The following is a 26686-nucleotide window of genomic DNA, read 5'->3' as shown; positions in this document are numbered from 1 at the left end:
ACCCGGCTCCGCAGAGAGACTTCAGAGCCCCTGCAGCCTCCCCCCACACCCCAACACCCACCCACCCCGCCCCCTGCCTGGCCATCACCTCTGCTGAGGGGCACCAGCAGAGCACACTGGCTCCCTCAGAGCCACATGGAGGTTTGTTTTCTCTGAAAACATCCCAGTGTCCAACACCAACGTGGACAGTTGACCTAGCCGGTTACCTTGGTTTGCCCGGCCCAGTGTCAGCTCCTAGCTTATTTTTATGAGCTGTTTAATCTGCACACTGTCTTCTGTTCTCAATAAATGGGGCTGCGCATTCCAGGATGGCCTCGAATGATAACACCAGCTGTCTAGACGGAGGCCAGCCCACTGACACTATCATAAATAAAAATAGCTTTGTGTTCCAGTCTCTCACCAGAACCCAGGGAGGGGCCAGCAGACTCCCTGCGGGCTGGCTGGGACAGAGCTCACCCGTCTCCCTGCCCCCACCCCCAGCCCCATTCCCGGGGGACCAGGGAGCCGGTGCCCCCTGCGGGAGGGAGGAAGGAGGCCAGGCGCTCCTGGAGGGCCCACTGGGGCCCTGGTAAAGCCTCTGCCCTCTGCCCGGTGCTTCCCTTTCTCCGCCGTGCAGCTGCTGCCGGGGCCGCAGACACCCAGGTGGCTGGGGGGCTTTGACTCTGGACTCTAAAGGCAGTACTCCCTCCACCCACTGGTCCCAAGGCCCGAGTCTGGTCTGGGGGAGACTGCAGACCCAGGCCCAGAGCCACTTGGGGTTAAGCTGAGAGAAAGGCTGTCCGTCGCCCCCACCCCCCACCCCCACCCCCCAGCACAGATGCTGAAGCTAGCTAGCCTGGGTCCGGAGCGTGGCTCAACCCAGGAAGTAAAAGCACATGGTCAGACATTTAGCTGCTTGCCGGCTCCTTTCTCTCCCAGTTGCTGATAGAGACGCAGGTCTGTCTCCCTGTCTGGTCACTTGCCCCTTCCTTCATTTGTTCATTTATTTGGTCTCTACTTATTCCTTGAACCCTGCCTCAGGACTGCCCCCCAGGAGCCCAGTGAGGGTAGGGATTGGATTTGAGAGCAGCAAGCAGGTGGAGGGACCTCAAGGCATCCCCAGAGCTCAGCAGGGGAAGGCACAGCTGCACACATGCATATGCATGTGTGCTCCAGAAGTGTACAGATGCCTCCCTAAGTGTGTCCAGGCCAATGTGGGGTTCACATAAAGGAGGCTTGCCCCAGCTACCCAAATACACAGGCCTGCATTCCCACATTTACCCACATACCTCATATAAGTCAGTTTATGTGTACACTGACAATAGTGCCCTCATAGGCCAAGGCCCCCTTGTGCAGTACACAGCCTGAACACCTGTACAAGGTGGCCCTGTGCCACCTCCCCTCCTTTCCCCCAGGCTCAGCTGGATTGAGTCTCTGGAACAGAAAACCGGGCTCCTTCTTTGTCAGTAAAATTTTCATTTCACCCCCTAGTATGGGCTGCAGAATCCCAGGGGGCCAGTAGTCAAGCAGAAGAAGGACATTTACGAAGAACCAAGAGGCTGATACTTTCAGATGGACCTCTCAGAAGAGCAAGAGTCAAAGAGAGGTGGTGGGGTGGGGATGGGCCCCACTGGGCTCAAACAAATGACACAGGAAGTAACAGGTCATCCTTCTGATCCTGCTGCCAGCGACGGGGTGAGGGAGCAAGGGTGCATCTCCCCAGGGACAGGAGCAGAGGGCAAGGACAGGAGGAGATGACGCCCCCACCCCCAGAGGCTCCAGAGAGAGACAGCAAAGACCAGGGCGACCGAGGCCATACACCTTGAACCTTGCTCCCCTCGACCCCCACCCAACGCACAGGAGGAGCAAAGACAGAGCAGAGGGGAGATGAAGGGAGAGACCAGAGAATCAGAATGCCCCACATCCGCTTGTTAAAACTGAAAGTGAAGGAAATTCTGTAAGTCAAGGAAAGAATGGTTTGAGCACAGCTGGAGATCAAGCAACTGGAGTGAAGTCAAACCACACTGGGCTGTTCGATCAACTAGTGACCGGGCCCCACGCAAGGCGCGCACATGCTCCACCTCCCTTAGCTCTGGAAGCGCTGCCCTGCGATTGGGGGTCTGTCCTGCCCTCACAGAGGCTGAAACGGAGGCATCCAGGGCACAGGCTTGCCCGCTGCAAGGAGACAGGGCCTGGGTTCAGATGGAGATGCTCGGATGCCTTGTCCTCTGTGGCCTGCGCTGGCCCAGCACCAAGTTGGCACAAGGCCTGGTACTCACACCCAGCCTGGAGAAAGCAGAGTTCCCCCAACCCCCTCAACCCCAACACCCCCCACCCATGGCTTCATTCCCCTGCCCCTCTCCTGATTCACACATCAGTTCCCACAGGCAGTGCCCAAGGATGCACAGGGCAGGAGGGATAGAATGTGACCTGCAGCCAACCTCTCTGGAACAACCAGCGGCCTGGCCACGAGATGACCAGAGAGGACATGAAGGGGACCCAGAAAGACAGGAGACACTGTGGAGCACTGGACTCATCACCAGGCCTCAAGGTGGGACTCAGAGGTCAGGTTCCTAGATCCACACAGGGCGCCTGTCAGATGCCTGCTTATCCTCTTTGGGTCCTCTCAGTGATGGGGAGCAGGCCCCATTTTTACAACAGGCCCAGAGGGCAGTGGTGCTGGCCCAAGGTCACATAGCTAGAGGTGGCAGATGGGGCTCCATCCTGCTCATTCACTATATCGGAGCCTTCCTGGAGAGCACCTGGGGACGTCCGTGTGCGGCAGACTTTGAAGGAGCAGCCCCGTCCCTAGGGAGGGTTTATGGTGCTGAAGCCCTGGGGCCAGGTGGGGTGTCCTTCGGCACCTAAGTGCCTTCATCCCCATCCCCAGACAGACCACCACCCCTTCCTTCCCAATTGCTGGCTAGAGAGGACCCTTCTGCTAGGGAGGGTGGAAGGAGCCCTAGTCCCATATCTGCCCAGCCCCTCCTAACCCCCACAGCCCCAAGTGACTAAACTTCCACCCACCTTCCCCCACCAAGCACCTGCCCTTTCCAGAAGTCTCAACTGCAGCCTGATTTCCGTTTGGGGAGCCACCTACCCGACATGTGACCCTGTCCACCAGTGTCTTCCCTGGGACTTCTGCAGGCCCCATTGAGAGAGAAGCCCCCTTTCTGCTGGGAACCCAAAGCCAGGAGGTCAGGAGCCCCCCACTGCTCCCAGGCACAACCATCCAAAACAGAGCTGGCACAGAGACACGGAGCTGGCAGGAGGGACACATGCCTTCTTCAGCCATCATTTGCACACCTGAATCCAGAGCTGCCTCAGGTGAGGCCACCATCACAGACTTTTCATGCACACGAGCCAATAAAGTCTCTCTTTTGCTCAAAGACAGCTAGAGCCAGGAGAGGCTGGGAAGGACACTCCCTGAGCCTCCAGGGAGGCTGTGGCCCTGCCCATTTCTTGATTTCAGACTTAATGACCCCCCCCCCAAATGTGCAAGAACAAATTCCTGTTGTTTAAACCCCCCAGTCTGGGGTGCTTTGCGATGGCAACCCCAGGAAACTAATACAAGCGTAGAATCCCTGCCTTGAGCCTCCCCCCTTTCTCCAGACCACTATGGGGCTTCCCAACCAGAAAGCGGAGGCCACAGGAGCCCCTGATCCACACAGGGCAGCCTCAAGGAAGCAGGGGACGCTGGAGCCAAGATCCAAGCGACAAGTGGAAGATACTAAGTAATAGTTATTATTACTGTGCCCATCACACCCAGACCCCAAAGCAAAAGTGGTGGCTCTTCTGTCCCCAAGACTGTGAAAAACAGAAGCCACGGAGACCTCGACGGGCCCAGACTGCCCAAGGGCACAGGGAGCCCTGCCCACCCTGTGTCTGTGGGGCCGCTGATAAATGCACGTTTACTCCACCGTTGCCACATGTGCACCCACGAGATTTCTCCAGAGAGCCACGTGCGCTTTCTTCCCCACGTACTCTGTTCCGGAGCGTCACGGAATAAAACACAGTAGAAGGGGCATCCGACTGGCTCAGTGGGTTAAGCATCCGACTCTTGCTCGATCTCAGCTCAGGTCTTGATCTCAGGGTTGTGAGTTCAAGCCCCACGTTGGGCTCCGCACTGGGTGTGGAGGCTACATAAAAATAAAGAAAGAAAGAAACAAATAGAAATAAAACGTTGGAGAAGAGGGTGTCCTTTTACAGAAGGATGCCCAGGAGAACTGAAGCAGGTGCTCACCTGGGGCGAGGCTGCTCTCTGTCCCCACCTCCCCCTGGTGCAATACCAGGGTGAGTAGAAGACAGCAAGCAGGTAGGACTCAGTTTCTCACGGACGCTCCCCAAATGAAACTGTTCAAGGAGGAGCACGGTGATTCACACTTAACCCCCCCCCCCCAAATACTGAAGTGGCCGCTGTTGAGATAAGACAGGCCAGAGTGGGGATGATTCCCACGGGGCTGGCTGTAATTCCAGCCCTTTCTTTCCCACCTGAGCTCATCACAGTGGCCGGGAGTGAGTGACATTATTATAAGCCGCTGCAGGTTGCAAGTGGCAGAGTGTCACCTGGAAGTGGGTTAAGCAAATCAGGGGATCTAGTGGTTCCCGTGTCGGAAAGTTCAAGTTGATGGGGCTTGACTGGGGTGATGGTCAGGAGGCACCTGCGTCCCTCCGTTCTGCGTTCCTGATTTCAGGGGTGGCCCGCACCCCGGGGCGGGCCTCACCCCCACCGGCCAGCCGGCCAGCCACGGCTTCGGGCTGACGTCCATCCTCGGCCACCTCGGTGGGAAGAGCGGTTCCCCGCGGTTTGAGCAAGAGTCCCAGCCTCCCGGCGGCCTGCCCTGCGCAGGGAGAGGTACCGTTTGGATGTTTCCAGGCTGTGGCCCGGGGAGGGGCTGCGGGCAGGGCAGTGGGTTCCCAGAGGAAGGGCCGGGGGCTGCTCCTAGGGGAAGGGGAAGGGGAAGCGGGGCAGACAGGGCAGGCCGGGCCTCGGGGCCCTGCCTTAGCTTCCTGCGGCTGCTGTACCAGACTGTACTGCAAAACGGCTGAAAACAACACAAATTGATTATCTTACAGTTCTGGAGGCCAGAGGTCTCCAAATCAAGGTGTCAGCAGGGCTGACTTCTGGAGGCTCCAGGAAGAATCCACTTCCTTGCCTTTTCCAGCTTCTAGAGGCTGCCTGGGTTCCTTGGTTCCTGGTTCATGGGACCCTTAGCATCCCTCCCACCTCGCACCTTGTCCTCAGGCCGCCACACAAAATATCATTCGCTGGATGACTTAAACAACGGGGTTTTATTTCTCACGGTTCTGGAGGCTGAGGAGTCTGAGATCAAGGACGGATCTGGCCCATTCAGTTCCTGGTAAAAGCCCTCTTCCTGGCTTGTAGCCAACCACTCCTGACTGTGTGTGTGCTTGGACCTTGGCTCAGTGTGTACACAGCCCTGGGGGGGGGGGGGGACAGGGAGAGAGAACAGCTTCTCTAGTGTCCCTTCTTATAAAGACACAAATTGGGCTCCTGGGTGGTTCAGTGGGTTAAGTGTCTACTTTCAGCTCAGGTCATGATCCCCAGGGTCCTAGGATCGAGCCCCACATCAGGCTCCCTGGTCAGCGGGGAGTCTGCTTCTCCCTCTGCCTCTGCTCTTCCCCTTGCTAGTGTTCTCTCTCTTTCTCTGTCAAATGAATAAAATCTTAAAAAAAAAAAAAAAAAAAACATGAAGCCCATGAGACAGGGCCCCACCTCATAACCTCATTCCCTGCATGGAGCCTGCTTCTCCCTCTGCCTGTATCTCTGCCTCTCTCTCTCTCTCTCCCTCTCTCTCTCTGTGTGTGTCTCTCATGCATAAATAAATAAAGTCTTTTAAAAAATAAAAAAAAGAAAAGAGGTAAAAGATTTACAAGGGGACAGGAGGGGTGGTGGATCCAGCACTGTTCCCTGGGTTGGCACCTACAGGACTGACTGGTGTAATGGGCGAATCCTGGCAGCCTCCACATGGCCTGTAAGCCCCAGCCGCGGTGCTTGTTGGCAAGGAGCTGACGACCCCCTCCCCATAAGTGTCCTGGGAAGGTCCCAGCAAGCCCTGGGGGGAGAAGGAAAGGAGGGTGCATCTCTAAAGCGTCCAGCAGTCCTGGTGCCCCGAGGCCCACTGCTGTGCGAGCTTTTGTCACCCTTGAGGCCACTCCATAAAAACCCAGGGCCTCCCTGAGTGCTGTCACACTAGACTCCAGGGGACGGAAGCATCTGGCAAGCCTAGTCACCAGGCTTGGCCAGGGCCCGTGCCGCTTCTTGCCTCTGGGAAGAACAGGTCCTGGGGGAGCTGGGAGCTATGGGATAATTCCTGGTCCCTGCAGGCTTGTCCTCTGGATGGATTCCAGGCTCTCGGTGATCCAGCAATTGGAGAGATTTAACTTTATTTATTTTATTGTCTTTATAGATTTTATTTTTAAGTAATCTCCACACCCAACATGGGGCTCAAACCCACAAACCCGAGGTCAAGAGTCGCAAACTCCACTGACTGAGCCAGCCAGGGGCCCCTGGTGAGATTTTAAATGACCCCTTGGTTAAATCAGTGAGGCTGAGCAGCAGCCTTTTTGGGGTGTCTGAGCCTAGGCACGGCACTGGCTGCACAGTTGGCACGGGGCCCCGGGCCAAGGCCAGCCAGCCACACCCAGGGACAAGCCAGGTTTTTCCTGAGTGGAATGTACCAGGTTTTTCCTGAGTGGAAACAGGGTTCAAATCCCATGTGCTCCGTGGGACCGAGGAGCCAGGCAGGCCATCCGGGTCCCACAGAAAAGGTGGAGGGCTCTGGCCACCAGCCGGGAGGAGATGGAAGAGGATGCTGAGACGCGTCCAGGCTGCTTCTCCACCCTCCTGAGTCACACGGGAACGCCTGAGACCAGGAGGCAGGTGGCCCGGGGGGGTGGGGTGGGGGGCCCACAGACTCTGCTTGGATCACAGCGGGGATGGGAGGAAAGGGGGCCTGGAGCCTCCAGGGAAAGCTGGAGAGGCTCAGAGGAAGGTACAGCTGCAGCCTCGGCCCAGACACCACTTCCTCTCCTCCACTCCTCCCTCCTTTCCAGGGCCACAGCCCACCAAAGACCTCATTCTCTGGACCGGCCCCACACCCGAGGACAGAGGACTGGCCTCCCCATTCCCAGCTGATCCCAGGACAGGCCACAGCCTGGACTTACATCCTCCCCTCTCTCCACCCCATGAGCTGATTCTTCTTCATTCCATCCCCGACATCAAGCACCAAGCCAGGCATGCAGTTGGTGCTTACTAAGTGCTAGATTCCTCTCCTCCTCGTGTGTCATGACCAGAATCTATCCAATCCCCACTCTGCCCCAGTATGGTCACTCACAAATGAGTAACTAATAATCAGCATAAGCTGAGTTGCCTGCCCCTGGAGGAGGTGGCCGAGGACCAAGCAGGGTCACAGTCACACACTCAGAGATTGGGGATCCCATGTACTCTGCCCCCGGGGAGGAGCTGCCTATGTCTGCTGCCTACAGCCACCCTCAATCCCCACTCCCTGAGAGGACCCTCCTGTCACTCTGATTAGAAAGCTGCCTTTGGGCAGCTTGTTTGCTGTTCGGTGCTTCCAGCAAGCAGAGCCATGTTTTGCCAGCTGCCAGGCTGGCAGCTCAGCTTATCCTGCAGCTGGAGGCCCAAGTGGTGAGTCCAGAGGAGCCCTTTGAAGTCCCTGCCTTGGCTGTCAACCCTTCCCTCTGGCCTCCCACCAGGGAATCCCACTGCCACTGGTGTGGACAAACACCCCTAGAGCTCAGAAAAGAGCAGCCATCTTTCCAGAAAACCTGCAGCGGGGCTTGGCCCTGCTGGAAGCCACAGCACACAGTTCTCAGAGGCTGGGATCAAGCTTTTCTGCAGGCTGTGGGGTACAAAAGGGGGAACTAGAAGACCTCGGGGTGCCCAACCCAGACCCACCTCTCACATAGGCACGGCCAAGGAGAACCTTGGGGAGGAAGATTATGCCAGCTGCTCCCTTGCACTCAGGGACTAGAGGTCGGACAGCTGGGATTAGTCAGAGATTCCGAATTGGGTCCTCAGCCAGCCCAACCATGGGGATCTTCTCCAAGTAGAAATCTCGGCCCGGACTTGGACAGAAGTAGCCTCTGAGCTGGAACCAGTTCGATCCACCTGGCTAGAGACACTGGTGGCCCAGGCTGTTCCAGCCTCTGGGGGTCTGTAGGGAGAAGAAGTCAGGCTTTGCTATCTCCGATCCCTGGGAAAGAAGGGTGGCTCCTTCCCAGCAGAGCCAAGACCCAAGAGGAGGGCGCTGAGATGCAGAGACGGACAGAACCTTGTCCCCACTCTAGAGGAATTCCTGGCAACACAGTATGTCTGCACAGATGCCATGGAAGCCCAGAGAAGAACCCACTACCAACCCTCGCAGGATGGGGAGCTGGGCTGAAGCAGACTGGGGTGGTGAGGATGCTGGAGAGGGGCCTTTGCCAGGGCGGGGGAAGGGGTGTGCTCATTTGTTCAGCAGTCCCTTCCCAGTGCCCACCGAGTGCCAGGCCCCAAAAGGCATGGGTCGGTGTGCCAGCCCTACACCCCAGAGCCACAGCCTCCACCGCCAGGGAGGTCAGAGGCTGCAGCTGCACCTGCCCCGTCCCTGGCCAGGGGAAGTGACTCGCCTCTAAAGCTCCTGCAGGCTGCATCCCAAGAGAGCACACAGGAAAGAGTTTGCAAGTTTTACGGCCACTGAAGTCAGCTCAGGCCTGGGGAGGGCGAGGGCCAAGCCGGCAGGTTCTAATTAGGGGATTGGGCTCCTTGCAGTGGCCTCAGGGCTGGGGGTGACGCCAGGTTTGCAGAACAGCCAGCACTGTTTTGCATGGTGTCTCCCAGCAACGGGGGCCACTCTGGTGAGAGCCGCAGCCAGCCTGGCTGCACAGCCTTGTAAGTGGCCAGGGCTGGATGCCCATCCCAGGCTGGAGCTGGGCCACCCACTCTTGCTGCCCCCCCTGAGGGGCTGCCCCCCTATCAGGCTGGCCTTGGGGCACATGGATCCCTGTTGGACTGAGGGAAAACTGCATCCCTCCAGCCCCAGGCAGCACTGTCAGGACCCAAAGGAAGTGAGGGCAGGGCCTGGTTCTGGGCTTTACTGCCTTGCATTACCCTGGGCAAACATTCTGATACCATGCCTGGCACACACACATAGTAGGTGCACACAAAAAGGACCAATAGGCATGCCTGGGTGGCTCAGCAGTTGAGCATCCGCCTTCAGCTCAGGTTGTGATCCTGGGGTCCTGGGATCGAGTCCCACATCGGGCTCCCCACAGGGAGGCTGTTTCTCCCTCTGCCTGCGTTTCTGCCTCTCTCTGTGTGTCTCTCATGAATATATAAGATTTTTTTTAAAGACCAATAACCGAAAAAAAAATCAAAAAATTTAAAAAATAAATAAATAAATAAATAAAGACCAATAACTGGAACCCAGTATCCAGATCACACGTAGCACACAGTAGGTGCTCAAAAATGCAGACATTCAGTCTGCATTGGTTATTCAAACCAAATTCAGTGCTTAAAACCCTGCTTGGTGTACAGTAGGTGCTCAATAAGATGCACTGAGCAAGCAAAGGAATGAGGTTCGTCTTGGCTTAGTGCAGGAGGCTACAGAAGCAGGCACCCTGCTGCGTCCAGCCTGCATGGGCAGTACCCGAGTCCGGGCAGGACGGGCCCCAGCGAGGTTCCTGCCCCACTGCTGGGGGCAGGGGTGAGGGAGGGACACGGCCGGCCGCTGGTCAGACAGTGTGAGTCTGGCCTTTGAGTGCTATTCCCGGCAATTCCTCTGATTCACAGCTGTCCCAGGAACAGTCATGGCTGTGTCAATAAATATTGGTGACTCTGAATGACCTCTCCGTCTCGCAGGGCCATTAAGGCCTTCCTGCCCCTCCAAAGACCCAGTCCGGGCCATTGTTATTTTAGCCAGCATGTCACTCTCCCTGCCAGATCCAGGGCCTTGCAGAGCGAGTGACCCAGTGAGTCCCTCATCCAGGAAGCATTTGCTGCGTCCTCGTTGCGCGGCCTCGTTTACCCGGATCCCCCAGACCTCCTGGGCATTCATGGCCATGGGGTACAGATAAAAGATCCTCAGAAAGAGCCAGAAAGATGCTCCGGTTGGCCCTTCCTCCCCACATCCCTGCCCAGGTGCCCCCTTTCGCCTCCCTCCCTGTCAGACTAGGGCAGCCTCAGAGGGAAAAAAACGGAGAGCGAAGATGAGCTGCAAGCTGCCCTCGGTCCCGTTCCCCTCGTGGCTGCACACCCCACAGTTTAGACGGCTTAGGCGGTTTAGATGGTTTAGACCGAGTGAAGGTCTGAGTTCAAAGCGCTTCCGCAGCTGCACCCTCTTTATAGGAGGTGGGTTTCACCAGAGAAGGGACAGGAGAGTTGTGAGCACCCAGGACGTGTGTCGTCTCCTCCATTCGGCTTCAGAAAGCATGGACTGCCTGCTGTCCCTACACTGGGAACACCGGGCAGCGGGGCGACACCATCGGAGACAGGCTTGGGGCCTGCGCTCAGGGAGCTTGTGGAAGCCGCTCCGTGGGGCAGGACAAGGGCTTCAGTGGGCAAGGTGCTGCCAGAAGGGCGACGGGGACGCACCACCGGACATTGCGTGTGATTCTTGGTTGGATCCTGGATCAAAGCAAAATAAGGACAACAGCTAATTCCAGGGGCTGTTGGAGAATTCAGTCATGGGTTGCACCTTATATACTCTTCGGGCGTTGAAGTTAAATTCCTGGGTATGCAAATGGAATTTTGGTAGCACAAGAGACTGTCCTTGATCTTAGAAGGCACTTGTTTAAGTGTTCAGGAGGGGGACACCTGGGGGGCTCAGTGGGTGAGCGGCAGGGGGGCCAGACATGATCCCGGGGTCCTGGGATGGAGTCCGCATCTGGCTCCCTGCATGGAGCCTGCTTCTCCCTTTGCCTATGTCTCTGCCTCTCTCTGTGTGTCTCTCATGAATAAATACATAAAAATAAAGATCTTTAAATAAATAAATGTTCAGGAGTGAGGTGTCATCGTGTCTGTGATTGACTTGAATCTTTAGGTGTTCCTCGACGAGGGGAGAAGCAGGTTCCCAGTGGGAGGCCAGGAGTTCAGCTTCAAACATGCTGAGTTTGGGGTTTGTGGGCTCAGAGTCCCAGGAATTTGCAAGTGCCTTTGCTCAAATGACCAGGGGACCAATCTCTGAGCTCAGGCCGGAGCTGGGTGCTGCGGTGTCCTTCAGCAGCGCTGGCCAGGCATGCTGGGCGCCACAGGGATGGGGCCCCAGCAAGGGCCAGGGCAGGCAGGGGGACGTCTGGAACAGAAGCCGTGGCTGTCTATCCTGCATTTGTTTTCCCAGGTTCCTCTCCATCTGCCGGGAGGGACGGGTAGGGCTGGGATCACAACATGCTCCATCCCCACAGGGGACCACGATGAGCCAGGATTCCCAGATGCACCGAGAGGCCACCCACCTCCTGTCCCAGGTCAGAAAGGTCTGATTTCCCAGAACTCGGCGGAAATGAAGCCACACATTTCAGCCTGGGTTTTCTATGTTCCCATGTGTCTAGTTTATTTATCATTCAGGCAATGCTGGGTGGCTTGGTCAGGTAGGAATGGGCCAGGCCCACCTCAGGGATGCTGCTGGGTGCCTGGTCCCTTCCTGGCCACCTGGAGGCCAAGCTCTCATTCCCATGATATAGTCCTTCAGCACATACTTATTGAGTACCTACCGTGTTCCAGGCACCATTCTAGATGCTGGCAGTAGAACAATCAGCAAAACCAGAGTCCAGTCTACAACAATAATAGCTCATTATTGTGATAAATAATCATTGGTAATGACATGACATGATATATATAGTAATGGATAAGCGTATGGTCATGCCTACCATCTATTGAGCACTCGGTAAGGCTGGGCACTGTGCTGGGTGCCCTCCATCCCCTGTAACCATCACGGCCACCTGTGTGTAGTATTATTATCCCCATCTGACAGATGGGGCAGACAACAAGGGCTCAGAGAAGAGAGGTGCCAGCAAGTCCTTTAGCAGGTGAGAGAGTTTGAGACCTGATGCGGGTTCAGGCCCAGCTCTGCCCTCACAGGTTTAGCCTGACCCCCCTCTGCTTCTCTGTGTCTTTCAGATCCTGGGCTCCTCCTTGCATCTGGATGTGACCCTGGCTCCCTGCTTTGGGGCTGGCTCAGCCCATCTTGCTCAGCAGCCAGCCCACATAGAGGGGTGGCTGGGGAGAAAGGGTGCTGGCCCAGGGACTGGTTCAGGTAGGCACAGGAGGTATGGAGTTGCCAAACGTTGCAGGGGACAGACTTACATTAAATAGTTATTTGTTGTTTATCTGAAATTGAAATGTAACTGGGCATCCTATTTTTCTTGCTAAATCTGGCTCCATTAGGGGTGGATGTGTGAAACAGTGAGGGGCTTCCCAGCAGGAGGGGGCATGGGAAGGGGGTTCGGACGAAATGCCCCAGGAAGGTTCGTCTTTGGGTCTTTTACGTAAAGCCTGAGTGCTCACTCGGCTGCCCTACTGACCTCACATGCCTGTCCTGCCAGGCAAGAGGTACCTGGTCTTTGGAAAGGACTCCCTGGCTCCAACCATCTCCCTGGGCAGCTCCATCCTGCTGAGAATAGTGTCCTTTCGGCTTCTGCCCAGTGGGTGGGGGTCTTTACAGACTTTGAGATTCCTACCCGGCTTATCCTCCAAGAATGACGCTCATGAAGCTTCTCAGACATTCAAGAACCTTTCCTTCCTTCCCCCTGGAAGCACAGCAGTGAGCTTTCCATCTCTTGATGGTTTTCACTCCACCAACATTTGCTTATGAGCTTTACTAGTAAAGGAGCAACACATGAGCCAGGCTTAGAGTTTACTGTTTACAGTGGTCACTGTAACACATCCTCCCACCTAGCCATGCTGGCACCACCCCACCCCCAATTCCAGCCATGCTCTCCAGCCACTGGGGCCTGTTTTTCTCTTAGTTCTCTCTCTTAGAACTTTCTCTCCAAGAGAAGGAAAGATGAATGAGCTGAATGACTGCACCCCGTTCAGTGCCAGCATAGATGGGATACTTTCTGGCAGTATCCAGTATGCTGTCTGAATGACTGAGTGACTCAGTGAAAATGACCTGGTACCCAATATTTTGCCAGCTAGACTGGACTAACTCTGAGTGTGCCCCTCAAGGCCTCCCCCACCCCCGCCTCTACCTCCAAGGGCCACCCATGCTCACACCTTCCCATTCCAACCTGCTCAGTCCAGGTGGACCCTGGGGTTTCTGGGCCATCTCACAAACTGGGTAGGCACTGGACCTGCCCAAACCAGGAGGTGCCCACTTCGGGTTCTCAGATGCTCACCTCTGCCCAGGACACAGCCTCTGCATGTGCCATGTAGCCCCATGGATGTCCACTCAGGTTGTCTTGGTGGGCAGGGAGAGTGGACCCTCTAGGCCAGGATTGCAAGAACCAGTCCCCATATCAGCTTAGACACACAGAGTTCCAGATGCAGGGCTGTTGGCTGTGCTGACCCTGTGGAAGCCTCTCCTTGCATGAAGAATTTCCACATCTAGGCTCACTTTCCATGCTGTGCTGCTAAATGTATAACAAACAGTTCTCCGGTGGGGGTGGGGGGAGGCAATGATCCCATCAATATATATGCATAAGTTCATTATAAATCTTACTACACACAGAGGTGTGTGGGTAGCTCAGTCAGTTAAGCATGCGACTCTTGGTCTCAGCTCAGGTCTTGATCTCAGGGTTGCAAGTTCAAGCCCCACGTTGGACTCCATGCTGGGTATAGAGCATACTTTAATAAATAAATAAATAAATAAATAAATAAATAAATAAATAAATAAATAAATAAATAAATAAAGGCACCTGGGTGGCTGTCAGTTTACCGTCTGCCTTTGGCTCAGATTATGATCTCAGGGTCCTGGGACTGAACCCCATGTTGGGCTCCCTGCTCAGTAGGGAGTCTGCTTCTCCCTCTCTCGCTCCCCCTGCTTGTGCTCCCTCATGCTCTCTCTGTCAAATAAATAAATAAAATCTTTTTAAAAATACATTTAAATAAATAGATAAGTAAATAAATAAATTTTACTGCAAATAAATGCTTTATTACATCCAGCTCAGCGAAAGAAATAGTTCATGGATTGAAGAGTGGGTGGGATTTTGACATGAAGCTTAATCGGTGTTTCCATTGCAATGAAAGACTCTGGGAAGGTGAGACGGTGAAGATGTTTATTGGGACTTCCCTACCTGGCTGAACTGGATAATAGTGTTTGAACACTAGAAGAGGTTTTCCTTAATTTTTTGGAGGGCTACTCACAATGGAATGACCAGAGACACAACTCTCTCTCAGGTTTCATCTCCCTCTTTACCCTTTCTCCATCACTGTCTTAAATCTAGAAAATCAGCAAAACAACAAAGCAAGTCCTATGAGCACTGGTCAATTTCTGTGGCGTTAATGCTTGCGCCCTGGCTGATTCCAAGATGCCGATGTGAGGTCCCTGAACCTGGAGTAGAGAAGAGGAGCAGAGCAGCCACTGTTACATAGTATTTCCAGTAGATACAAATATCCTTAAGAGCAGACACCATAGTCGAATAGGAAGTGATGAATTTCAAGAGTATCTATTAGCTTGGTTTTTCTTATAATTCATTTAATTGTAAGTTTGTAGAACTGAATTATTAATGATAGCTATATTTAACCACTGGCTCACGAAATTCCTGAAAATTGAACATTTGCCTTTCATGAGCCAGTACAAGCCAGGTCCAACATTCCAGTGAACTCACATCTCATTCCCCTGCAGCTCTAAATGACTGGTATAACTGTCTCGGTTTCACAAATCAGGAAGTGGAAGCTCCGAGGCTCAGGACAAGGGTTTGCACCCCAGGGGATCTTAAGGCCAAGATGACTTTAGTCTGGCACCAATCACCTGAGCTGGGCTGAGATGAGCAGGGACTGAAACACAGGTGTGCTTGGGGATTTGTTGTGAATCAGGGGACACATTACTCTCAGTCTAGTGTGGCCTCCAGACATCACAGCCCCAGCGTGTAGAATCCTCCAGAACAAAGTTTCAACAGAAAGCCTTCAAAGGAAGATAATGTGATGGCAGATAGCCCTGGCCAGGACTCCACTGTGACACGATACAAGAGAGTTTTGCCCATCTTTTCCTAAAAAGAGGTGACAACTCTCCATAACCCAAACAGTAACACTCTCCAGCCAAGAATCATTCAAAAGTGTGGGATTAGGCCTCAGGGTTTCCCAACCTCAGGACTACTGACGTGGGGCTGGACACTTCTTTGTATCAGAAGAGAGCTGTCCTGGGCATCAAGGAATGTTCAGCAGCATCTTTGGCCTCTACCCACTAAATGCCATTAGCACCCTCTTAGCCTGACTTATGACAACAACCAAAAATGTCTTGACAGTTCCAAATGTCCTTAGAGCACGGGGGAGGGAGGACTCTCTCATGTTGAGAACCAATGGGCTTGAGAAAGGCGGGCCAGGGAAAAGCCCAGCTCAGAGCGGACACATCAAGGCCACAGACTGATGAATGGTCTACATGTGCCCTTAGCCCCAAAGCTGGCCTTGGATGTTGGCTGAGCAATGAGAAATCCTGACAAGTGTGAGAGGACCCAGGGAACTCAGAGCCAGCAAAGCACACCCTGCCTGATGAGCCAGCCTTGAGACTCCACATCTGGACTTTTTCCAGAATGGCAGCCCTGGGGATTTGTACAAGGGTAGGGCCTGGAACCCCGGGCCTCTTTCAGACTGGTACCCATTCTCCCACGCACTGGGTCTGGCGTCAGTTTAACAGTTTGGGATCCACCATGTACCTGATGCTGCCAGGTGCTGGGGACACACAAGTGAGAGAGGTGGAGATCCTGCCCTCTGTCCAGCTCCCTGATTGAAGCAAAATCTCCAAGAGGGCAAGAGCATTGGGTTTTGCAGAGTCAACAGCAAGGGTTTATATACACACCCATCGTTGAGAGAGACAGATGTATAAACGGGAGATTTTATGGAGCCAAGAAAAACTTCATGGACACCTGAGCTGAATCTCTAGGGCCTGGCAGGACCTAACCAGCTAAGAGCGCCAGTCAGAAGGTACAGCGTGTGGGAAGCCATGAAGGTGAGACAGAGCATTGCTGGCGAGATGTACAAGTGTCCTGTGGCTGCTGTAACCAATTAACACAGATTTCGTGGCTTAAAACAACATAGATTTATTTTTTATCCTTCTAGAACTCAGAGGTCTGGAATCAATCTCACTAAGAGTTATGGACTGATTTGTGTCCCTCTTCCCAAATTCTCATGTTGAAGCCCCAACCCCTATGTGACTGCCTTCGGAGATAGGGCCTTTAGGAAGGTAATTAATGTGAATGAGGTCATCAGGGTGGGGCCTTCATCTGATAAGACTAGGGTCCTTATAAGAAGAGGGAGAGACACAAAGAAAAGATCAGGTGAGGTCACAGCCAGGAGATAGCTCTCTACCAGCCCAGAAGAGAGCCCTCACAGCAAACCAAGTTTTCTGGTCCCTTAATCTTAAACTTACAGCCTCCAGCACTGTAAGAAAATAATTTTCTATTGTTTAAACCACCTACACTGTGGTATTTTGCTATCTCGGGCCAAGTAGACTAACATACTGGGCTAGAATCAGGGTTTTGGGAGCACTGTGTTCCTTTCGTAGGCTCTGAGTGGGGAGCCTGTAGCCCTGCCTTTCTAGCTTCTGGAGGCCACCCGCCCACATTCCTCGGCTCTGGCCCCTTCCCCAGTTCACTCCAGCTTCTGTTCCTGTTGTCACATCTCCTTCTCTGACTCTGACTCTCCTGCTTCCCTTTGATAAGGATGCCTGAGATTACGTGGGGCCCAAGATAATCCAAAACAGTCTCCCCCATCTCAAGATTCTTAACTCCAATCACATCTGCAAAGTCCCTTTGCCATATGAGATCACATAATCACAGGTTCTGGGGAGTGGGGCGTGGACATCTTTGGAGGGCTATTATCCTGTCTACCATGCTAAGGTCAGCCAAGAGAAGCTTGTGTGTGTGACTGGGGGAGTGGAGGGCCACAAGGATGCAGAAAGAATCTGGATCAAGACTGTACACCAGGCTACAACTTTTGCTTTGTCTTTTTTTAAAGCAATCTCTAGGGGATCCCTGGGTGGCGCAGCGGTTTAGCGCCTGCCTTTGGCCCAGGGCGTGATCCTGGAGACCCGGAATCGAATCCCACCTCGGGCTCCCGGTGCATGGAGCCTGCTTCTCCCTCTGCCTGTGTCTCTGCCTATCTCTCTGTGTCTCTATGAATAAATAAAATCTGGGCAGCCCCGGTGGTGCAGCGGTTTAGTGCCGCCTGCAGCCCGGGGTATGATCCTGGAGACCTGGGATGGAGTCCCACATCGGGCTTCCTGCATGGGGCCTGCTTCTCCCTCTGCCTGTGTCTCTGCCTCTCTCTCCGCTCTCTCTGAATGAATAAATAAATCTTAAAAAAAATAAAATTAAATAAATAAATAAAATCTTAAAAAAAAATAAAGCAATCTCTATGTCCAACGAGCAACTTAAACTCACAACCCCCTAGATCAAGAGCCGCATGCTCTACCAAGGGAGCCAGCAAGGTGCCTCCATGGCTAGTTTTTAAAAAATCAACTTGAACTGGTTCCTCCTGAGGACACTCAAGCCACATCCAACACGGTGGAGGAGAGGCAGCAGTAACTGTGGGCTTATCTGAAGAGGCAGAAAATCAACTTGAACTGGTTCCTCCTGAGGACACTCAAGCCACATCCAACACGGTGGAGGAGAGGCAGCAGTAACTGTGGGCTTGTCTGAAGAGACAGAAACACGATTCATACTGGCTTGGGGGGAGGGGAGCACCTATTAGGTTTTACCTGAAAACTTTACAGTGGGGCCAGCTTCAGGTACATCAAGATCTAGGAGTTCAAATGATGTCACCAGGTCTCCATCTTTCTCCATATCTCAAAGATTAAGATTTCTCTTGACGCCCATCACAAGGGTCATCTGACACCCATAGTTTGCCATCCCTGTGACTCAGCAGCCCCCAGGAAAGAGAGAGCATGCCCAGCAGCAAAGTGCCTGGAAGGGCTCTCATTGGCCAGTCTGGGTCAAGGGCGTATTCCTAAACCAATCGCGGCAGCCAGAGGTGTGAGTGGGTACCCTGATTGGCAGGCTCTGCGTCCTGGGCCCACCCCCAGGGAGAGGAGGGCGAGGTCTCAGCATTGGTGGGAACATTGACTCACCGGCTGGAGCCAGGCTCTCATCAGCAGGTAGAGGGGCTGCTGGGCAGGCGGAAACAGCAGTGCCCCCCTGTTGGGGTGGCCTGGTTGAGCCCCCTCCCAGCTCTAGCTCCACAGTTACCCTTCTAGCAGTCCCCCAGTCTCTGAGGAAAGCTTGAGTGGACTTTCTGTCCCTGAAATCGGAAGGGCCCATTCCCAGCACAGAGGGTGGTTCAGGCCTGCCAAGAAGTTCATTTGAATTCCAACATACCAGGCCTGGCCATAAGGCCATGTCTTTACAGCCTCACTGTCTTCCCCCTTGGGGCTGAAGGCTTCAGACTTTGGGGACAGCGATGCTCCAAGTCTGGGCCGGGTGGCGGGTCAGCAACAGGAGGACAGAGATTTCCCTTGAAAACAAAGCACAGATTCCATACCCAGTGGGTGCTTAGCAGATGCTCTTTGGGTAGATTTAAGCTTTTAGAGAATGACCCCAAATAATTTGTTCCCAGCACTAAAAAGTAAAATCTGACCATATCCCATGCCATGTACCCCTGGGGCTTGGGAGGAGCATCTATTCTGCAAAAATACTCCAAGGGCCTCCTCTGTGCCTGGTACCAGCCTGGGCGCGGGAGGGCAGTGCAGACAGCAGTCGCTGGGGGCCCCTGTCCCACCCTCCCACTCCTGCCCTGGTCCCGAGCCCAGCCTCCCCACCCTGTCCTCGCCCTGACCCAGCAAGCAGGGCTTGGCCAGCTTGACCTGTTTTGCCTTCTAAGTGGAAACAGGCTGCTGCAAAGGAAAGTCGGCTCAGGGCAGAACCCAGTGACTCTTGATTCATGTTCACCTCTGACCAAGACAGAAACACAGCTGTGGTTATCAGAAAGCTGCTGAGAGGCTGGGGTGGTTGGGGGGGGTTGGTACGGGAGGGGGATGAGAGGCTCTGAATCACAGGATCTTATTCATAGGGGCAGATGTGGCCACAAGATGGGGTGTGGGGCGAGGGAGGAGATGGGAAGGGGAGGGGGTCCTCCGCTGAGAACACTCTTCCTCACACCCCACCTCCTTTATCCCCCACCCTCCCCAGGGTGCAGGGCATTTCCTAGGAAGAGCAAAGGCAGTGCTTTCCCTGAGATCAAGGCCCAGGAGACAATCCTAGTCCTGGGAAAGGGGGTGGGGGGCTAGTTGGGCTGGCCCCAACCTGTGGGGGTAAATGAGTCCACTGCCCTGTAGGGCCACCTGAATGCGGCAAGCAGACTCCCAGGGGGCCAGGGCGGCGGAGGCTTTGGCCAGACCCCTGGGAGAAGTGTTCCCATCTCAGCAGGGCGACTCAGGGTAGGACCAGGCGTACTCTGACCCCATCAGAGCTCCAGGGCCAAATCTGTTGTTGATCAGCCAACCCATGGAACTGAGATAGAAACCGCTCCCACCCACCCATGGCCAACAGCTGCCCAAACCACTTGAAAATGGCAAGTCTCCCACTGGTTGGAGACTTCAGACTTCGGAAAGGTCAGGATTAATTAGCAGATTGATTGCTCTGCTGTCCCCCAGAAGGCAATAGAGGAGACAGGAAGGTGCGGTGCAGACAATGGGCCTGGGGACAGCAGGCCTGGGCACAGCGGGTCAATGAGCTGGTTCCCAAGGGATGGCTCCCAGTTCGAAAGTGGCAGGCTCCCCTGGCCTGAGATTCTGAGCAAGGAGCAGCTCTACCCCATGAGCCTGGGCCAGTGGCCTAACTTCCCACAGCCGTAGGACACTTCCAGGCAACTGAGACCTCCGAGCTCAGAAAGAACGCCTCCAAAATTCCTTGGGATTTTTCTTCCCTAGTCAACCAAGTGCATCTATTTATAGATGTAGAAATATGCACGGAGAAAGGACTGGAAGGAAATACACAAAATATTACCATGTTTATTTTCTTCTTTTCCTTATTGGACTGTCTTGCCAAAAATACATATGACTTTCAAGATAAGAAAACAGATTATTAAGGGGTGCCTGGGTAGCTCAGTCGGTTGAGCATCCAATCCTTGATTTCAGCTGAGGTCATGATCTTGGGGTCATGGGATCAAGCCCCGAGTCGGGCTCCTCGCTCAGTGTGGAGATTCTCCTCACTGAGATTCTACCTCCCTCCACCCCTCCTGCTCATGCTCACTCTAAAATAAACAAATAAAAATCTTGAAAAAAAGAAACAGATCGTTATGGTATGATTAATCTTGGTGTCAGTATTCATGCTTGTTACAGAAAGTGAAAGGGAGAAATCAGAAATCACCCAAAGTTCTAACATTGTGCTGTCCCTTCTATGCAAACATTTTGGGTGTGGGGATATTGTTGTGTGTTACACAACACACAACACAGTTACAATCATTTTATGTTATTATAAAACTTTTCTATGTGACCACCAAGTTATCATGCTCTTTTAAAAATGTCTGTCTGTTATTTATGTGTATAGACTACATTATTCTTGTGGCTGCTCTCCCATGTTTAGCATATACGGGGAGTTTCCAATTCTTCACTGTTACAAATAACACCACTGTGAACACCTTCACATGGAAAAGTCTTTTGTGTTTTTAAGATTCTTAAATTTCCAGATGGCGTCAAATTCTTAAATTTCCAGATGCAGGATTACAGTATGAAAGGTCGAGACGTGCAAAACAACATAGTGACCCAGGCCCCGCGTGGGTGTCATGCCAAAGCCCCCCCATCTTTAATCCCAACAAATGGTATTAGGAGAAACATGGGAATGAGGTCTCACTGGGGACCCTCTCCCCACCTGCCAGGTTTTTATACGGGATCCCTGAGCTCAGCCCTGGGCTATGGCGGTCAGGGTGCTGGGGAGGGTGGGGAGCATTGAAAGATTAGTTCTGGTAGTTGGGCCCATGAGGGAGAAACCCTTGTTCCGTGGGTGGGAAATGCGACAGAGCCCAAGAAGGCAGGGTGCCGGGGCGGGGATGGGGCTCCGGGGCCCTGGACTGGCGGGGAGGGACCAGCAGAGGGGCCAGGAGGTGGAAAGGCAATGAGATGCCAGGCGGGCGGCGGGCACACGGACAGGTAAGCGTCCCCCCAACAGGAGGCAAAGCCCCTGCCCCTTACTCTTCCGTGTCTGAGGGTGGCTCCCCCACAGCAGCCGGGCCCCCCTCCAGCCTCCAGGCCAGGGCACCTGCCCCACGCCCACCCTGCCCGGGCCTCCACTCCCTCCCTGGTTCCCGCTTTTCTGTGGAGACCACAGCATCCTGTCCCGGCCCAGGCTCCGCAGGCGCCCTCCGACGCCACCGAACACGCAGGGCGAGCGACTTCCTGCCGCAGCCAGACTACCGGGCTCCCCTGGCCCCCCTCCCGCTGGCTCCCCGCCCAGAGCCGCTACACACCCTGCACGCCCACTGCCCCGGCTCCCGCTCCCACCCCGCATGCCCTCAGGCACACGCAGCGTACGTTCTCACCCTGCACACACGCGTGCACACACACCCACACATGCACACGCAGCACACACCCCCGCCCCACTCGCGCTCATGCACACCCGCAGCACGTGCTCGTGCACACACAGCACACACGCTCACTTGGAGTCTCCTTGCCCTCCTGGCACACGCACAAGGGCACTCCTGGTCGACTACCCTCACTGGGGGGTAGCCGCCACCCCGGGTCAAATGTGAGGGCCCCCAGCAGCCTCAGCCCCTGCTGGGCTCCTGCCCCTCTCCATGGAGACAGAGTGACAAGCTGCTCCTGGAATGACCCGGGTCCATTGCTTGTTACCTCCCAGAAGACTGGACTCTAGCTACGGGCACAGTGCCTCCTTCACTGGAGGGCTGGGCAAATTAAATAAATGCATGCTAAAGCTGAGTGTACCTAGCGCCGGTCACAGGGTTGTAAATGCTTGGAAAATTGAAGAGCGAAAAGATCATGGTGCTTAGCACACCTCCCACCTCTAGCTGCCAGGTCGGCTTCTGAGCCCCTGGGGTGGAGCGGCCCTCAGCTGCCCCCTGCACACCCACAGACAGCGAGGCCCAAACCTGGCGGGTGGTGCCCCTGCCTGGCTTCCTGCCGGTCACAGACACGCCCAGACAGTGGCATGCAGCCACCCAGAGCAGACACTCATCCCCAAACTGGGGCAGCTCCACCCTCCCCAGCCCTCCCCAGCCCTCCCCAGCCCAGGACCCCTGGGCCCTCCCAGCACACAGCACCAGTCAGTCACGTTTTATAATCATTTTATAACTATGTTTTACAACTGTTTTATAACCCCACTCTGCTCTCTCTTTGCTCTAATCGCTCTGGTGTTTTTCCTCTCTCCAGCCCCCCCCCTCCGGGGGGGGCACACTTCCCCCTCCCTGCTTTTCAGCCTCCATCCTTCACACTAAGCTCACGGACCTTCCCTGCTCTGGTGGTCCACATCCCATCCGCTGGACCACCCTGCCACTTCATACCCATCCCCTCCTCCTTCTCCGCTCTCCTCCTCTCCATCCACATCTGAGCCTCTTCCTATGGCCCCTCCCAATTCGTGCCATCATGTCCTCCCATCCCCATTCCATCTATCCACACTGCCCAACCAGACCAAGCCAGCATCCCTGGAACTCAGCTAAAATTTCAGCCAAAAACGGTTCCTTCCTTGGAGCAGCCTCTCAGCAGACAAGGGCTGGTGGGAAAGGGGGTGGCTCCAAGGGGAGCTTCAGGAGGCCAGAACAGGCGTGACCAGAGTGAACCGGGGACAAGGAGCCACACCTGCATTCATGCTACAGGCAAGCCAATCAATGGCTGTGGATCTCTGCACTCCCTCTGTCTGGGGCCAGGCAGTCATCTGAGGGGTGCCTGTAGGGCAGGCTGGACTGAATAGGACTTATGTCACATTTGGAATAATACCCATGCCAGGGAGGGCAAGCGTGCCCAGCCACTCTGGCAGAGCCATGAGCCAGTCCCGGGATGATCCGATCTATGGTAGCCGACTGGCCCCATTCTACCCCCACCCCAGTAATCTCCCAAGGATCTTGGCGGGGGGTGCAGGTGGGGATCAGTACCTGGGAACCTCTACCCTAGCTGTGTTGCTCAGAGCACTCTCACACAGGCGGGCGGCAGGCGTTTGGAATTCACCTTGCCTAGGATGGCTCACGTGGCTTGGGCTGATTACTATGAATTCAGTGCTTTGCCCTCTGTGGTCAGGAAGCTAGGTTTTGGGCCAGACAGACCTGAGTTGACACCTAGCAATGACTCTTCTTCACTGTGTGACCCCAGGCAAATGACTTAACCTCTCTGAGCATCAGCTTTCTCATCTATATAATGGCAATTATCGGAGAATTTAACTCTAGGATTGTGAAAATTAAATCAGCTTGTGCTTGCCGATCCAGATACAGGGTGGGCAGCCAAATAGTCTGATAGAAGTAGCAGTAGCTGCTGTTACCAATATTATTTCTCAACTCCATCGTGACTAAGCAGCCGGTGTCACAGATGAGATGTTGGCCCAGGTGCCCTAAGCAACGGGAAGAGGGGTGGGAGTGAGCCAGAAGCCTCGGAGCCCTGAGCCAGGACTGGAGGCTGGGACCGGGGCCCTAGGCCGAACGTAGGCTCTCCCCTCCCTCGTAGTCCAGAGCCCACCCTCTCCTAGACCCCAGAGATAGAAAGGGAAAACCGGGTTTGTAGCAGGTTGGTTTCAACTCCTCCTCAAAGGAGCACCTTGCAAAGCTCTGCTGGGCCCCATTTGCTTTTGTGTGGTTGCTCTAAAGGCTACTTTCAGTGGTTGGGAAGGATAATGGCAACTCTGGCTGGTTTCCAGGGCTTGCGAGAGAAGGGAACACTGAACTTCGGCTTGGGAGAACTCTGCTTCTCCCGCTTCCAAGAAAGGCCCTTCCTTCCTTCCTTCCTTCCTTCCTTCCTTCCTTCCTTCCTTCCTTCCTTCCTTCCTTCCTTCCTTCCTTCCTTCTTCCCTCCCTCTCCTCATCCCCTCCCTCCCCTCCTTCCGTCCTACCTTCCTCTCTTTCTTCTTCAAGGAGTCCCAGCTGGTAAGCAGGCCGGTGGGTATAAATCATGATACAGGTTAGAATAAGAACCACTTGACATGACATGGTAGAACGGTTCTACTTTCACTTTCTTTCCTGCTCAAACCTTTGCCTGGCAGAAAAAATATGGAAAAAGCCACTCCCACCCACCCCTACACATACCCCAATCTATATTTTTAACATCTTGGGTTGTCATTTACTTACAGTAAGCTTCTCCCACTTAGAGTGTACAATTCACTGAGTCTTGATGGATGTGTGCACCTGTAAGATCACCACCACAGTCAAGAGACAAACACCAGATCTATTTTACTGGCTTCCTATGGGTGGCCCATTTGTGTTATTCATGGCATTTTTATAGGCAGGAACTCAAGTCACAGTACCTAGGCAAAGAAGGGGAAATACTGATGTGAATATCTGAATACACCAGTTTCAGGTACGGCTGGATTCGGGAGTTCAAAGGCTACCAGGAAAAAAAAAAAAAAAAAAGGCTACCAGGAGTGTCCTTTTTCTCTCTCTCGAACAAATTCTCTCCCTATAAGTGGCAAGACAGCTGCTGGCAGCCCCAGACTACCATCCTCTCTATTTAGCCATGCCAAGGGAAAGAACCAACCTCCTCTGACAACCCTAAAGAACTCTGATAAGGCACCTCATGGTCATGTGTCCATCCCTGGCTGGGGTAAAATCAGCACCAGTGATGTACTTGTGAGGGCTGGTTGTTCGGTGAAGTGAAGTTTGTAGCTTCAAATTGGCTATGATGAGAGTATTTACACCATGGAAATTGGCAGATGCTACAGACCAGGGCTTTTCAGTCCACCCTCCAGAGCCATCTGTTAAACACACCACTGAGTCAGCCCTGTCTAAACCAATGAAACAGATTCTCCTAAGGACAGAGGTATTCTAGTACCAAAAGAGCAGAAGCAGAGGCTGGTCAGACAAATAACAGAGATCTCAGCAATGAATCTTCCAGATTTCCTCCCACCCCAAAACTCCCAAGGAGACACTGACCAGGACCAGGTTGGACCCACCGCAGAGACAGTCCAGCCAACGTGCAGTCTTCCAGGAGAGGGGCCCCGGGCTCTGCTTGTCTCCCCTCCTCCCCATGCCTCTTGGTCACATTCTATGGAAAATTCAGGAACTTCCTGAGCCCGCCGCGTTCTGCAAAGCCATTCCAGCAATGTAGACCCATGCTTTTCAGCTTGTTCAGCTATTTTAAAACAACTCTTTCAAATCAGCCCAGAAATGGGGGCTGTGGCTTGATTTGAGGTTAAACAAATAAGTGCCATTTATCCACCAACACTCTAGGAATGAAAATTTTCTTAAGGCAAATTCCCAAGCTATGTGCTCCAGAAAACTGCTGCCCCAAATTGCTGGGTTCCAGTCCAGTGTTCTCCATTTTCAGAGATGTTTGCATTGCATTCAGCTACGCTCTGCACAGAGTGCTAGGACTGACCCTGGAGTTGGCAGCTGGGCACGAGGCCCCTTGGCCATGGCAGCCTCCTACCCAGCACCCAAAGGACCCTGGGAGCACGTGGGATATTTCTTGGCCTGGTAGGGAACAGCTTCTCTTCATCCTAGGGGGCCTGGGCCAGACTGCTGGCTGGCTGAGGCAGATGGTTTCTCTCCCCCACGTTTTGAGGGTAGACAAGAATGAGCAAAAGGGAAAGAAAAAAAAAAAAAAACACCTTCTCGAACAAATAAAGTGGCACTCCACCAGACAGGAAAGCTGAATCTCTCAGTATGTAGGTACAAGAGCAACTCAATGAAGTCTTCCTGCCTTTTCTCTCAAGGGACATGGGTTTTTGTACGGAAGCTGAAAATCTGGGCCAAGGGTTTTCCGATCTCCTATTCTTGGGGGTATCCTGTGGCAGAAGCAAGAATGCTCACCAAATATGCCATATGCTCCCCTGCATGGCCCAGCTGTGCCCGGTGACTAGCTGAGGCTATGAAACTGAGCAACGGCAGTAAAAAGCCCATGCCCCATCCTGCAGGCTCTCTTCCCCAGCCGCTGACTCTGGAAGCAGGGTGTTCCAGATGGTGTGGCCACAAGATAGACCTTCCGTCCGCCTGGGGCCCTGAGCGAGTCTGTGCCGCAGACCTGCCTGCTGGCCTGCTGGGATGTATAGGTGTTGAGGGAGAAATAAACTTGTATTGTGTTCGAGTGCTGAGACCCAGGGTAGATTGTTTCTGCACCATCACCCAGCACACCCTGACTGGTTCGTGCTCAACCACACTCTGGTTTATGTTACCAGGCTGTTCACTGGGAGAGACCAGCACCCAAGAGGTGGAAGGAAGACATCACTTCCTCCTCCTCCGGTCCTCAGCCTTCACCCAAAGGAGTGCTTAGGAGGGTGTATTGAGGGGCCCTTATCCCACCAAAGATTTAGGGAGCTTCCTTGCACTTGGGCCTGGCGTCTGTGCTTGCCTTTGAAGGTCCCTGCAGTCCTTGGTTGAATACTGCATAAAAACACACTTCTCTCACATCCTGAGGCACGTAACAGAGCACAAAGTACTTCACCA

At 54.0% G+C, this 26686-nt stretch overlaps 1 long non-coding RNA gene across 1 annotated transcript; it reads right to left on the bottom strand.

The window, feature by feature from the left end:
• Positions 1 to 3689: 3689 nt before the first annotated feature.
• LOC144310399 (uncharacterized) lies at positions 3690 to 18047 on the bottom strand. The gene is made up of 3 exons (XR_013376111.1): positions 17856 to 18047; positions 7922 to 8180; positions 3690 to 4118 (listed from the first exon to the last, which is right to left on the bottom strand). It is a non-coding gene; the product is annotated as an uncharacterized LOC144310399 (long non-coding RNA).
• Between the last annotated feature and the right edge of the window lie 8639 nt (positions 18048 to 26686).

Source organism: Canis aureus, chromosome 3, assembly GCF_053574225.1.
Source record: "Canis aureus isolate CA01 chromosome 3, VMU_Caureus_v.1.0, whole genome shotgun sequence".
Taxonomy (NCBI): Eukaryota; Metazoa; Chordata; class Mammalia; order Carnivora; family Canidae; genus Canis; species Canis aureus.
This window is presented reverse-complemented; position numbering and strand designations above follow the sequence as displayed.